Source organism: Antechinus flavipes, chromosome 2 (genome assembly GCF_016432865.1).
Source record: "Antechinus flavipes isolate AdamAnt ecotype Samford, QLD, Australia chromosome 2, AdamAnt_v2, whole genome shotgun sequence".
In the NCBI taxonomy this organism is placed as follows: domain Eukaryota; kingdom Metazoa; phylum Chordata; class Mammalia; order Dasyuromorphia; family Dasyuridae; genus Antechinus; species Antechinus flavipes.
The window spans coordinates 280,605,853-280,620,358 of record NC_067399.1 but is presented as its reverse complement, the minus strand read 5'-3'; the positions used below and the strand labels follow the sequence as shown (position 1 = coordinate 280,620,358).

Genomic DNA, 14,506 nt, shown 5'->3' with positions numbered 1-14,506 from the left:
AAAAAGTCAAGGTTAGGACACAGGGAGCTAAATAATAGAACTGAACTATTTTTTCTTTTTATAAAATAATCCCCAAGGTCATAGGCTCTGTCTTAGTAACTTCAAAAATCCCATATATCTGAAGTGATTAAGAATTGAACTTTCTTATGTTTATCACAAACCACTAGGGAAAAAATCAAGTGAACCAAAGCCCTGATGAGGAATGCTTGGGTCTCTGTCGAGGTAGCTGCAATCAGAATATAATTCAAGATGCTGGGATAGGAGATCACTGATTTCAGCAAAAAGACAAGTAGAGAACTAAAAAAAATTACTCTTGATCTTCGTTTTTAACTTTGCTTTGCAAATTACTCCTTAAAACATCTTTGATTGAGGTGAACCTATGCATGCTTTTAAGTGAAATTCTTCCTAAATCTTTCTTTAGTGTTATTAAAGTCTCTAGTTGTGTCACTGGCTTTGGAAATCTGTTTGGCTGAAAATATTGAAGTCTTCTTGAATAATGCTATATTATAGTGTAAAAGTGTTCTTTTTAATTATTTCATAGATGTGACAAATTTAATCAAGATTCAACAGTATTTATATAGCTTTGAGTGAAACTTCTTGACACATGTAACTTCTAAAATCTCATCAGAGAAAAATGAGGGTTTTACTCCCAGATGACCTGAATGCTCCTCTAGATTATTTTAGAAGATTCCTAGTGCTTTCATTTTGCTTCCTTTTCTAGTCAAAAATAGTTCTTGGAACAAATTCACATGTAGAAGGTGAAGAGATCTCAAGAAATTATATTGATTAATTCAATTTAATGCAACAAACATTTATTAAGCACTTACAATATACAGAACACTCTGTCTAGAAGACTGAGTTTTGAAAAACAAAAATAAAGTAGTCCTTGCCCGTTAGGAGCTTATATTCCAATGTAGTCTAAATCAAATTTAGAATTGATTTAATCAAAACCTAAAGAAAAATTTTCAGATTTAAGATCTTTTTTCCCAAACAATCTTCATAGAGGCTCAAAGGAATGTCCTTAGACATCTTTGCCACATTCTTAGGTGTTAATTGTCATAGATGATCATCATCTTTATACTCATTTAGCAAATAGATGAAGAAGCATATTTCTGGGAAATAGTACCATATTCTATGTTGTCTACATAAATAGTCAAGCAAAATTGATGGGGAGGCTTTGAAAAGTCATTCCTCATGAACTTTCTTAATGTATTGGTCTTCAAAATCAAAGAATAGATAAATAGGTATTCAAATGAGGAAGATTATATTTAACTGGATTATGTAACCTATGTAATTTAGGAGATAATTAATATAATAAATTAACAGTATATAAAATAATTTATCCCTCCAATTGGCTATATTTTAGGATTTTTATATTTATTTTATTTTTCTTTTCTAAGTACATGCAAAGACAAATCTTAACATTAATTTAAATTTTTTTGAATTCCAAATTTTCTCCCTCCCTCACCTTCTCTTTCCCTAAAATGGTAAGCTGTTTGATATAGATTATGTATGTACAATTATTCCTAGCAGTCATTTCTATATCAGTCATGCTATAAAAGAAGAAACAAGCCAAAAGAAAAAATATATACACACATTCATAAACACACACAATAAAGAAAGTGAAAATAGTATGCTTTGATTTTCATACTCCATCAGTTCTTCCTCTGTATATGAAAAACTATTTTTCATCATTGCATTGCTAAGAAGAGCCGAGCCATTCTTAGTCAATTATTGTAGAATGTTGTTGTTAGTATATACAGTGTTCTTTTTGTTCTTCTCACTTCACTTTGCATCACTTGGTGTAAGTTTCTTTAGATCTTTCAGGAATCTTCCTGTTCATCATCTTTTATAGCACAATGTATATACATTCATGGGCTACAACTTGCTTAGCCATTACCCAGTTGACAGGCATTTCCATTTATTTCTGGCTATTATTTTTTTAAGGCTAAAAATGATACTTGCTGAGGAAAGAAAATGAGATATTACCCTCTCACAATCCATTTGACTCAAATCCTTTTGGGATCTAATATTGTACAGTTGCTACTCAAACTTTGTGGCTACAAAGGATATTGTACAGTGCCTTACTGACAATTAACATTTGCAAGAAGGGTTTTTTGGAGCAGGTTTCTGATTCTTTAAAGACCCAAGATGTTTGTATTTCACTCTTTGATTTTCATGAACTTTTGCTTACAAATTTGGGTAAGATTTTCAAATCCAGAAATTCAGAAGTTAGCTCTTGAAAAGGTGGCAGGCCTCCCCTTGCTTCTCCTCCCTTCCCCTCTCCTCTCCTTTCTTCTCTTCCCTCCCTACTCTTCTCCTCTTCTCTCTTAACCCAGAGAGTTCGATGGTGTAGTTTTTGTATATACTATACACTAATATAATGCATAATATTGTACATATTATATACATTTTGCACATAATATACACTTGAAACTTATGATCCCAGAGGTAATATTTGTTAAAGTTTGAAGTGATTATAATAATAATAGCTGACATTTATGTTACTTTAAGTTTTGCAAAGTTCTTCATATATATATTTTTTTCATTTGGTTGCATATGAACTACTTTTATTTTTATTCCCACTTTTGAGATAAAGGTAATGAGACAGATAAATTAAATGTCTTGTCTGGGTCCACACGGCTATTATTAGAGTTAGGAATCAACCAGATCCCAAAGGATTATAATTCCAATATTTATACCACTATAGTATTCCACTTCTTTATGAAACTTTTGTATCCAATTATGTTTATTAGAATGTTCTTACTTCTTACATTTTACCTGTAGACATAAAGAATTCTTTGTTCAGTAAAGTTTCCTTTGTTATTTCAGGCTCCTAGTCATTCCAATGTACCTACACTTGTAATGTGTTGAAATAATTAAACTAAATGGAGAATGTCTGAAGGTTACAAATTATATTATACTCAAGTTGCTTATGGAGTGGAAAGACATGTAAAGTACAACAGAACTCTGTTATAACATGGTTCATTATTATACAGTCTGAAATAACATGAATCAAATCTTATGCACTGAAACCTAATTACTTAAATAAAAGCTTGATATATCATGGTTAATCTATAATTAGTCAAGTCCTCCCTATATCAGTGCTATAAAAGATTTTCAATGAATTAAAATTGAGTTGGTGAGTAATGCCTTTGTTTTTTAAAATGGAGTATGTGAATAAGTTTGCACTAAATTATATGATATCATTCATATTAGTGATTTTTTGGACCTAAGTCCTCTAAGGAGTAGCACAAATCCTTATAATGTCCAGGGGAAGTAGATGTTACATTTGAAATTCTGATTTAGCAGAAAGATGAGTAAAAACCACATAAAGCTGACAACTCCCTATTGGCTACACATCTAAGCAGTCTTATGTGCATAAATTATTTCAGATAAGGTCAACAGTAATTTTCACTCACAAATGGAATTAAGAGATCTTTCTGTTTCAAACAAAACCATGTTAAAATACTTTAGATTGAGAATGAAGGAATCTGTTGATTATTATTCTTTTTTGTGTTACAGATTTTATTGGATATTATTTGAAAGAATAGAAACTAAATGGGAGAAGAAAATCTGGGAAGAAAGTGGAATTTTTATGTTAATGTTGTATGGAGTAGAGTTAACTGAGAAATCTAGTTACCACCATAGGCTTACTAAATGACAAAACTAAGAGATTATACATCTGATGTACATCTGTTTATTTGGAGCTCCACTTCCATTCTGTTTCTGAAGCTGGTATCAGGAAGTATTTCTGCATCCTCTAAACTGGTATTTGAGGCACCATCTTTCAGAGATCATCATTGTATATAGCCTTTTCTTAGCATGGAGAGGGGAGCTCTGTTGTCAAGGCCAAATTACAGCTTGGATAATTACTTTTGTTCACTTTCCTCTCCTCTTTTTCTAATAGAGAATGATGCTATTTTTGTTATGATAATAATGGACGCTTAGGGCACCCCCCCAATTCTTTGTTGTCTTGCCATAATTCACATAATTTATTCAGAATGTTGGTAACTCTTTTATCTCTCATTCTACAAATGGTCAAATGGAAATTTGGAGAGAATAAATGACTTATTCAAAGACAAAGGCAAAATTATGATACAGATATAGAAGGGAACAGACGTGCTGTCTCAATTTTTACACTTTGAATCATGTCTTGAAAAAAATTATTTCTGCTTTTCACTCAAAAAAAAAGAGGTGTAAGTAAGAAAATGAGCCAAATAGGAAGTAAAATATGACATTTCTTTACAAAGATCACAAAAAGTTATGAACCATTTGGGGAAGGATTAGAAATATTACTTCTGAGAAATCTCTCATAGAAGACACACACACGTGTGCATGCATCCCTCTGTATGTGCTATATATACATATATATCCATATTTATATTTATATCTATCTTTATATATTTATATTTAACCATCTATCTACGAAAGTTGGCACATGCCTCTAATAGTAGTTACTGGGGAGTCTGATACTGATGTATTTCTTGGGCTCAAAAATTCTGAGTTGCACTGTGCTATGTTCATTAGGTATCTAACTAAATTTGGCACTAAATTGATGAATCCAGGGAGCAGAGAGTTATCAATTGCTAAAGAGAGAGCAAGTCAGAACTAGAATGTAAGTAAGCTGTAGTTCATGGCATGATCTGAATTGGAATTGGGCTTTTGAGTAAGGTGAGAAGACCTAGTCAAGAAAGGAAAGAAGGAAGGAAGGTTTCAAGGAAGGAAAGAAGAAGGGAAGGAAGGAATGAAGGAAAAAATTAAGGAAGGAAATATGGAAGGAAAGAAGAAAAGAAAGAAGGTAAGGAAGGAGGAAGGGAATGAGGGAAGGAAGAAAAGAGAGGAAATGAAAAAAAGATACTTGCATTTTCTTGTGAGATGCCACAATGTAATTCAATTTTAAATGTTAAAAGAATACTTGGTGAACATTAAACTTTAGAAAATGTTATTGAATAGTTTTTTTTTGCCAATTTTATGAATATGTAAGCCAGAGCAGACAGTGATTGAGGAGCTGGAAAATATCCAAAAGGTCTATTTCCCAGACCTTTGCTCAGGGCAGTATGCTTTGGCCTGGTCCTACAATCAGACAATCTCATTTGCTTATACAGCTCTTGGGTTGTGCTCTATTTTAGTGAGTGACAGAAAACTGTTGAATCATGTTTTAAATCTGAAAGGTTACAGAATGCCATCCCGGTCCCTCACTTGCTCTACTTTTCAGAAATACTGTGTGAAATGTGCATCATAAAGTGAGATGTGTCTCTAACTCATTGCATTGAAATTATTCTTAGGAAGGCTTCAATTAACTCCACACTAAAACTACCCGTATCCTCATTTTTGTCACTAGAGATGCTTGATGAGAGGAGCAGATGGTCACACAAAGCAGCTATGTTATTTTATTTCCAAATTTAATGTAAACTGTACTCATAAATTTTTTTAAATAAGTCTATTCAAATTTGGCATGAGCTGTCCAGATTTTCAAAGCCAAGAGTTTCAGAACCCCTTCAACCTCTCTAATGTGACCTTTTTAATTACTGAAATGACAAAACTAACAGGTATCCATTTTGTGCACTTAAACATTTGTGTTTTCTACATGCTTCTTCTCTTTAACTGTCATTTTTGGTTGGGCTTCACATTTTTTCATTTGTCCACTGAACATAAAGACTATAAAAGCCCTGGCTTTTGAATCTTGAAAAAATGGCAAAATGCTCTTTCATTTCAGTCATGTCTGACTCCTTATGACCTCATTTAGGAATCTTTTTTAGCAAGGATATTGAAGTTATTTGCCATTTCCTTCTCCAACTCTTTTCACAAATGAGGCAACTGAGGCAAATAGGGTTAAGTGATTTGCCCAGAGTCACACAGCTAGTAAGTTTCTTAGGAGAATTGAGCTCAGGAAGATGATTTCATAACCAGAACTCTATCTATCCATTGAACCACCTATCCCATTAGCACCCTAAAATTGGATACCTATTCCATAATTACAAAGAAACTCTCCAAGTCTGTCAGTCTTCAATAAACTTTTAAAAATGTACACATTCACATGCTATTATTCCAGTATCATCACATTTCCATTTTAAAGCTGTCTTTATTAATATAGATGTTTAAGAAATTTGATTCAACTTAACACATGTTTTTGAAGCATTTACCATGGACTTGCTACTGTGGTTGTCTTTAGGGAGATGAAGGTAAAAGACTCTATCAAAAGCAACTAACCTATCCTTATTCTTAAAAAGAGTTTACATTCTGCCAGAAATGGTCTAGTTTAGGTAATTTAGTCTTCAAGTTACTCAACATTACTTGGAAAATCTCTCTTTTTTTTTCCATCACTGTTTGCTGGAAATCACAGTTGCATAGATTACTAGTGCTGAAGATAATTTGTAGTATCTCATTTTGCAGATGAGGAAAAGAAGGAGCAGGAGATTGGATGATTTGGCCAAAAAGAGAGCTAGTTAAGTTGCAAAGCCAGGATTAAAAGTCAAGTTCTGTATGGAGTCCCAAAATGCAAATATATATATTTTTATATCATTTATTTTATCCTACCCAGTTCTTTGGGATACCTTGTAGAGATATCCCTCTACAAGGAGGTGAAAAGTACAAACAAAATAAGTAGACTGGCTGTGGGGGACTCTGGAATCCAAGGATCTGAAATGAGTATCAAAAACAGTTTGCTATATCAGGAAGTAGAATTCAGACAGGGCTGAAGAACTAACCCTTTCTTCTGACTGAGTTTGACCTCCCAAAGTCTGTCTTTTATGATATCTCTTATGATATGGCCATCTCAGTCTGACAGGCTTTGAGATCATGGACAGAATCCACTATAACCCTTCCTGACAATTTCATACTTGATTGAAAATTACATTGAGAAAAGCAATTTCTCAATGTTGAGTTTACTTCTTTCTGTATCTTAAGATCATCATTCTGAATATCAGGGAAGTTGATGTTTCTTGGTAAGAAGAAAATGGGTGTAAGAAATATTGGGGAACTTAAATCCACAGGACTTGACAAGTGATAAGAAAGGTGAAGGAGAGGACAGAAACAAAAAAATAATATTGAGGCTTCACATATGAGTGAAATAAATAACTGTTAGTTGTATGGATAGAAATGTGGAATTTTTAAAAAGTAGCAGGTTTGGGAGGAAGTTTTTGTTAGTCAAGTTGAATTGGAAGTGTCATTAACTAATTAAATTATTGTAAATATGGGACTGAAGATAGAAATGTAGCAACAACTACAGGCATTGATGATGCAGTTGAAATAGCTAAGATCCACAAGGGAGAATGAAGGAAAAAACTTCACTAAGAATGATAAGACATGCTTATTTTGAGGAAATGGAAAAAAGATGAGAAACAATTAAAGGAAATAGTGAAGAAATTAGAAAGCCCCTTGAAATCCCTAACTTTTTTCACAACTCAAGTCAAATGCTCCCTCTTTCAAAAGGTCTCTCCCTAAGTCACAGGTTCTTTGTACTTTGCAGCCCTACTTCCCCCGCCCCCCCCCCCCCCACTGGCTCTATAATTCCACTCCTGTGTTGTTTTAGATATATTTTTGAATTTATTTATTTGTAATTTTATCATATCTGAAAAGTATAAACCTTATGGAATTCAGGAATTGATAAACTTTTATATTTGTATCCTAAACATGTCAAGCCCTTAACAGATACGTGTTAATTGGTTAATTGATTGATCGAAAGTTAAGAAAATCATGTCATGGAAAGTTAAGCAGGAGAGACAATCAAGAAGAGTTTGTTTATCAATGTCAAATGCTATAAAGATGTAAATAGATATGAGGATTTAGAAAAAAATATTTTGGATCTTGGCATTAAGAGTTCATTGGTAAGTTTTGATAGTGATTTCAGAAAATCAGTGGAATCGGAAACCAGATTCTAAGAACTCAAAGGGTAAGTAGTGAGAAATGTGGAGGAAGGAATTCTAGTTTTCTTTTTTTCCCCAAGAACTTTGTCAGTAAAAGGAAGGAAAAAAATGAGATGGTAGCTCCTAGGGAGTAGAAGCTTTCTAGGAAAGTATTTTTGTTTGTTTATTTTTAAGGTAAATCCTGAATATTTTTATAGGAAGGTAGGAAGAAACAAATGGTGAAAGTAAGAATAACGATGCATGAAATAAAAGTAATGATGAATGGAATAAGATCTTAAAAGAGATGCGGGAGTATGGGACTATGATTAGAATTTGTGAGGGTAAGGTAAATAATCTTATCAAGGAACAGGGACCTTTCCTGCACTGAAAAAGGAACAAAATTATATGGAATATCTCAAGACATAGAGAAGTTTTGGAATGTGGAATAGGGCAATTGATAGAGATTAAATTAGATAATCTCCATTTTAGACCATTAGGAAGAAAATGTAGTATCTTAAAGATACACTTTAGAAATTTCATTTTGGAATAAATCCTCATGATCATTTTGAATAAATTGATTTCATCAGCTTCTTTCATTTGTCTATTTCTCCTAGAAGTCAAAGACATCAGGAAAGGAGAAAACTCTTTAATAATATATAATAATTTGGGGTTCCAGTTAGTTGGATTCTAGTTAATTGGGATTTTAGTGTGGTAGTGTAGTGAAATTGGTTTAAATCTTTTGCATTGTTTCCATGGTGAATACATAACGAATCTTAATCCTGGGCAATGGATTAAGTATGGATGACAATGTTGTATAAGCCTCATAAGCCTTTCAGTCACAGCTTTAAAGCCAATTCTGCTGAAATTTTCATTCCAGCATTCATCCCTTTTCCCCTCAGTTAGGGGACTTTCTTCATTGTTGCATCAACTTATCATATGCTGTATTATGTGAATGTAAAACTAATGACATCATCACACACCCCAATTCTAAATGCTAAATTCTTCTGTGCATTTGGGGAATCTAATTGCTTCCTTATTTTAAAAGTCTATGAAATTGATTTCCCAGTTTACAAACACAAACATATACATGTGCATATATATGCATATAGATATATGTATGTCTATGTAAATATATGTTTCTATATGTATACATGTATGTATATCCTGCTGCTACTACTACTTCTTGGGTTTATGAGACTTTGCCTCTTGTTCTTCTGCTCCTCCTCCTATGGAGTCATACTTCTGATATCAGAAATCAATCTTGATACAAGAATTTGTCCATACCTTCAACTTTTTATTTACATATGGGAAAGCTGCACGTAATATATTGTGAGGGGAGCACTGCATTTGGAATGAAGGTATAGCTTCAAATTCTGCTTCTAACAGTTGGCTAGATGACCATAAGTAAATCACATCATCTTTCCACGTCTCAGTTTATGCATCTATAAACTCAAAGAGTTGGATTAGATGAAGGATTCTTAACTGGGAGTTGATGAACTTTTCAAAAATATATTTTCGTAATTGCATTTCAGTACATGGGATTTCCTTTGCAATCCTTTTAATTTTATTTTATGAATTTTAAAATATTATTCTCAGAAATTAGATGTAGGATTCACCAGACTGCCAAAGTATTCCACGATGTCATAAGGTTTAAGAACCATGGATGTATGATCTATGAGTCCTTTGTTATCTATGATTGATTTTAAGATTTATTATGTCAAACAACTACTTTCAAGCTTACTTGATTATAGATATCAATTATTTTTTAATTGTTTTTTGACATAATTGTGAATTTTATGACTTTCAGAAGTATTTTGGGATAAGGTATCTATGTAAGAAATTATGCAAAGTAAACATGCCTAAAGATGAACACAGTGGCAATGCAGCAGGCAATCAAAGTGACTTACTAATGCTACCAACAGGACAATGATTATATTAGAAAGATTGACTACATTTCTTCAACACTAGCTAAGGACCCAGGGGAGAAACATTCAAATTCTAATTTGTAAAATAATTTGACTTCAAAATGAAAGATATTAACAATGAAGATAAAGAGCTAAATAAATGTTCTATAGCATGGACAGAATAGCCCAGCAAAATAGGAGTTAATTTTTCCAAATCTTTAATAAAAGGTGAGTTTAGACTTTTTTTTTCCTTTCTGTATTTTTAGACTTTGTTATTCCGTTTATATAATCTAAGTCTTTTTTTTTTTTGGTTCAAGTCACATTATTAGGATGATTGTGTCTCCTGATCACTAAGATATAGTATTATTAGTACATGACTTCCACTTGACAGTATAAGGTTGGAGATTGTTGAATTTGTTCAGCTGCAGCAAGCTTGCTAGAACATGCCTTGTGACTTAAATGGAGGGTTTCGAATTTTGTTTTCAATATTAAACTTTTAAAGCTCATATTCCCCCAGATCTCTCTGTGTGCCAAGGAACTAAAGAGTTACTCGCCCTGTTATTTTCTGCAGCTCTCCATAGGATAGACATAGGAATTTGAGGTTTATTCTTATGATTCTGTCATCCCTTTTTGTTTCACATCTCTGTGTACTACAGCCATTTCTTATCTATTCATTTTGCAGTAATAGAAGCAGCTTTAACAGTTGCAAGATTGCATATTTATATCAGAGTTCAGACTGTGAATTCATTCTTTTCCAGGGAAGCAGAAAGATCATGTAAAAATGGTGACCACATGTTGACAGAATGCATGATTTAACAAAACCAAAGGCAATCATTTCAAAGAAAAATGTTTTATTTTCTGCCAGCAGAGTATAATGGAGAGAAATTGGCTGGTATTATTTTAAAAAATTGCCCAAATCACTGTAGTTAGTGTAAAATTGTCTCGGGAACTATTTCCTGTAAGTTAACCAGACATATGATTGTATCTTTTCTATTTTGAATACTGAAGTTCACATTTCAACTGTCTTGTATGGAGCCTATCAGGTATAATAACCCTTTGTGAGGGTACCTTCTTTTTTCTTTTAGTCTCTCCATCTAAGCATCAACCCCACATACCCTAACCTCCGTATGGTTTAGGATTGGCCCTTTTAAAAATATTTTAGTTATTTGTTATTGCTGACAAATGAAGACCATAAGGAATCTCAAAATTGGCTATTTAAATATATACCTGCACAAATCTAAGTTAAGTAAACATAAACATTTTTTATTCCATTAAAAAAAATCAACGTACATTTTTGTTGCAGTGGGATTTCTGTTTGTGTGCATTTTCAATTTAAAATCTGATTCACAAGGTTTGTCTTTATTATACTTATAAAGTAATTTAAGAAATTATATACTGTGACATAGACAGCCTTTTTGCCACTACTTTTCAGAGACATAGTAAATGTTATTAATGGAAAATCAGATTTGTGTCTCAATGAAAAGATCAATGCAACCTGATATCCCCAAAGACTGACATATAAATAGTGTACACATTGTATGAATGCCCCAAAGGCAGGACTTACTTGATAGAATGTAGACTTGTTTTGCTTGCCCCCAGGGGGAAGAAGTAGGAGGGCAACTTGTGGAAATTGAAAAGAGGCAGATTTCTTGATGTAAGGGAAAATTTCCTAACAAATTGAACTGTCCAAAAAAATAGGTAACTGTTTGCCCCTGGAGGGAATGAGGCCCTCATCAGAGAATGTTCCTCAAAACAAAAGGGTAGTTGGAAGTTGTGTGTGGATCCCTATACTGCATCTTGGTGCAGTATCCTCTGAACTCCTTACCAACTCAAAGATTCTCTGAGTCTGTAAATATCATTTCTATGGCTAGTAATGCTGTAAGTGAACATATTATGCTGTGAATATAATATCAATATCATTTTCTTAAGCAACTGTTGTTATTATGTCCCTTGGAATCTGAACCTGTTTTGAAGAATAGTTCTATAATAATCCCTTTCAGTATATTGAAAAATAGTGCCAATGTGAATTTCCTCAGAGTTGTAAGGATAAATAATGATTATGTCTGTCCAACTATACACATCTTAAAAATGTTTGAATAATGAGGTTTTAATATATCAAAGTATAGTATTTTATACATACAAAGTAATAATTTGTTGGTTTCCAGATGTTTTACATATAATAGATTTGACTCGAGGATGCTTATGCAAGCAAAATTGTTGAAATTATTTGAAAATGGAAATTGTATAATTAAATGGAAGCCATTCCCATTACATTAATAAGGTTTCTGTGTAAAATTTAACCAAATTTCTTAATGTTATAAGTATTATCATTAAATAGAAGGCAGAAATAGATTTTAAGATTGCTCAATGAAAACATAAATATATTGATTATATCTTAAAGCATACTTCACCTATAGTACACTGCTTCTTTGCAGAAAAAAAGGGAGACGTTCAGCTCTTTTTAAATTGTCATTGTTCATTGTACTGATAAAATTATAAAGCTTTTTGATCACAACTAATCAATAAACAATAAGTGCTAGCTATATACCAAATACTCTGCTACACACACACACGGTATACGAAGAAAGCCCCAGAGAGGCCCTCACATTTCAGAGAGAAAATATATACATAATCAGGCACATGTAAGATACTAGCCATGTAGATATGATGATATTTTTATTTTATTCTATATTAATTTTTTTCTCCCTGATTGTCAATCTTTGATGAGGAGTGTTATTAGAGTTTGCTAAGTTGAGAAAAATACTTAGTCATCTCATCAATATAGTTTTCTGTGATACATTTCTATTTTAAGATACTGCCAATATATTTATGTTTCATGGAATGTCATTTTTATTTCTAAGTTGGACATGTTAAATATTTAAAACTTTTTTATTTTTTTATTGTAGCTTTTTATTTACAAGATATATGCATGGATAATTTTTCAGCATTGACCCTTGCAAAACTTTCTGTTCCAACTTTTCCTCTTCTTCCCTCCACCCCCTCCCCTAGATGGCAGGTAGACCAATACATGTTAATATTTAAAACTTTTAAAGTGATATATTACCATTATTAGAGAACATAACCAGTAAACAAAAAATAAACAGTAGAGACTAGCAGTAGTTTTCCTTTTCATTTTTCCAGTCATTTTTGTAAATTCTGGCTTACAATCTCTGAATCATATCATACAAGTATTAATGAAGGATTTTCAGCAGCTAACTTCAGTATTACCCATTGCCAGAAATCTAAATGAGACTTTGCACTGATTATTAGTTTCCCCTTTCTTCTTAGTCCAATATACAAATCCTACACAGATTTATGAGTTTATTCTCTAACTCTCACTTTCTTATAAAAATCAATATTACTAAAATACTTTGAGATACAAAATACCATATCAATCATATACTTTAATAGCACATAAATTGATGGTTTTTAGAATATATTACAAAATTAAAGTTAAATAGAACTTCTTTCTTTATCCCCATATCACTCAGAATACATTTTCAAAAGTTCACCAATGTAGGTGCTTCTACAACTCATTGACATTTAAAGATTTGAGATTTATATAAATTGTAAAAGAAAAAAAAATGTTTTGTTTTTCCTTTTTGCTGAATCCTTCTCATCTTCCTCTCCCTCCCCCAGTCAAATATTGGTAACTTGGTAACCATGAGTCATTATAGAGGGGGGAGGAAGTACCAAAAAGGCTTCTAAATGAAAGCTGTAATTTTGTATTGGATTTCTAGTGACATGAGCAAATCACTTGCTCTTTGCCCCTATGGATTTTATAATGTCATCAGAGCCTGTCAATAAAATTATAGCTTTAGAGTTGGGCACACACAATCCTTACATGCATTCCACATGTAGGGGTGAACAAATTGGTAGTGTGTGTGCCCTGGGATGCACTTTCGAAGGCGCTGGGTCTGTATTTTTTCCCCTCTTTTTCAATTGATAGCCACTGCAGAATCAATCCCCAAAGCTGCAGATGAAGAGCAGAGCCTGATTCTTACATAGGAATGTTTCTCTTGCGGCCCCTGCTGTGAGGGAAATTGAGTAGAATTGTGCCGTTCTGATCAGTTTCATAAGGCAGCCGAAGCTGGGCCGGGGCATCGTGGCTGTTCCTTCAGCATCACCTGTCACCCTGCATCCCAGAGGGGACGGATATTGCCAGAGGAGAAGTGCGAGGTACAGCTCAAAAGAAGTCAGAAGGCAGCAGTCTGGGAAGGCAGTTGTGACAGATGCGCAGAAATGCACCAGAATGGAGAGGGGAGGGAGATCACTCTACCAGGGGCCAGAAAAGGAGACAGTTAATGTGGGAAAGTACGAAGACAATGTTTCAAAATCTTTTTGTTGAACCCATAAGTCTTTTTTAAGTAGCAATCTCCATTCAGACATCCTCGAACTTTCAGAGATAGCACATCTTACTGTAGATGATTTGTAGACAATTAGATATTGTTCTTTATGCAGAAATGCAAAGTGACTCCATTTTTTAAAAAAGCACAGCATATTTTTGGTTACACATAAGAATCCTTTAGCATGTACATAGCCTGATAAATGTCTCTGAACAGAGTATGTATTCAACAGCTGATTGATTGATAGATTTACCAATAAATCTGAAGAAATTTCCCATATCCCTTCATAAAGACATCCTGTAAACTTGTGATTAGTCAGGGACTGATTTTCCTGTTAGCTTTTCTTGGTCTTCCTTTGCCATTCCTTCTTCCCCATTGCATCATCATTGGCTCTATCCTTCAGACCATA

At 33.1% G+C, this 14,506-nt stretch overlaps 1 protein-coding gene across 4 annotated transcripts in view; it reads left to right on the top strand.

The window, feature by feature from the left end:
• NPAS3 (neuronal PAS domain protein 3) overlaps positions 1–14,506 on the top strand; it is a 1,088,750-nt gene that overhangs the window by 277,732 nt on the left and 796,512 nt on the right. The gene's annotated exons all lie outside the window — the stretch shown is intronic.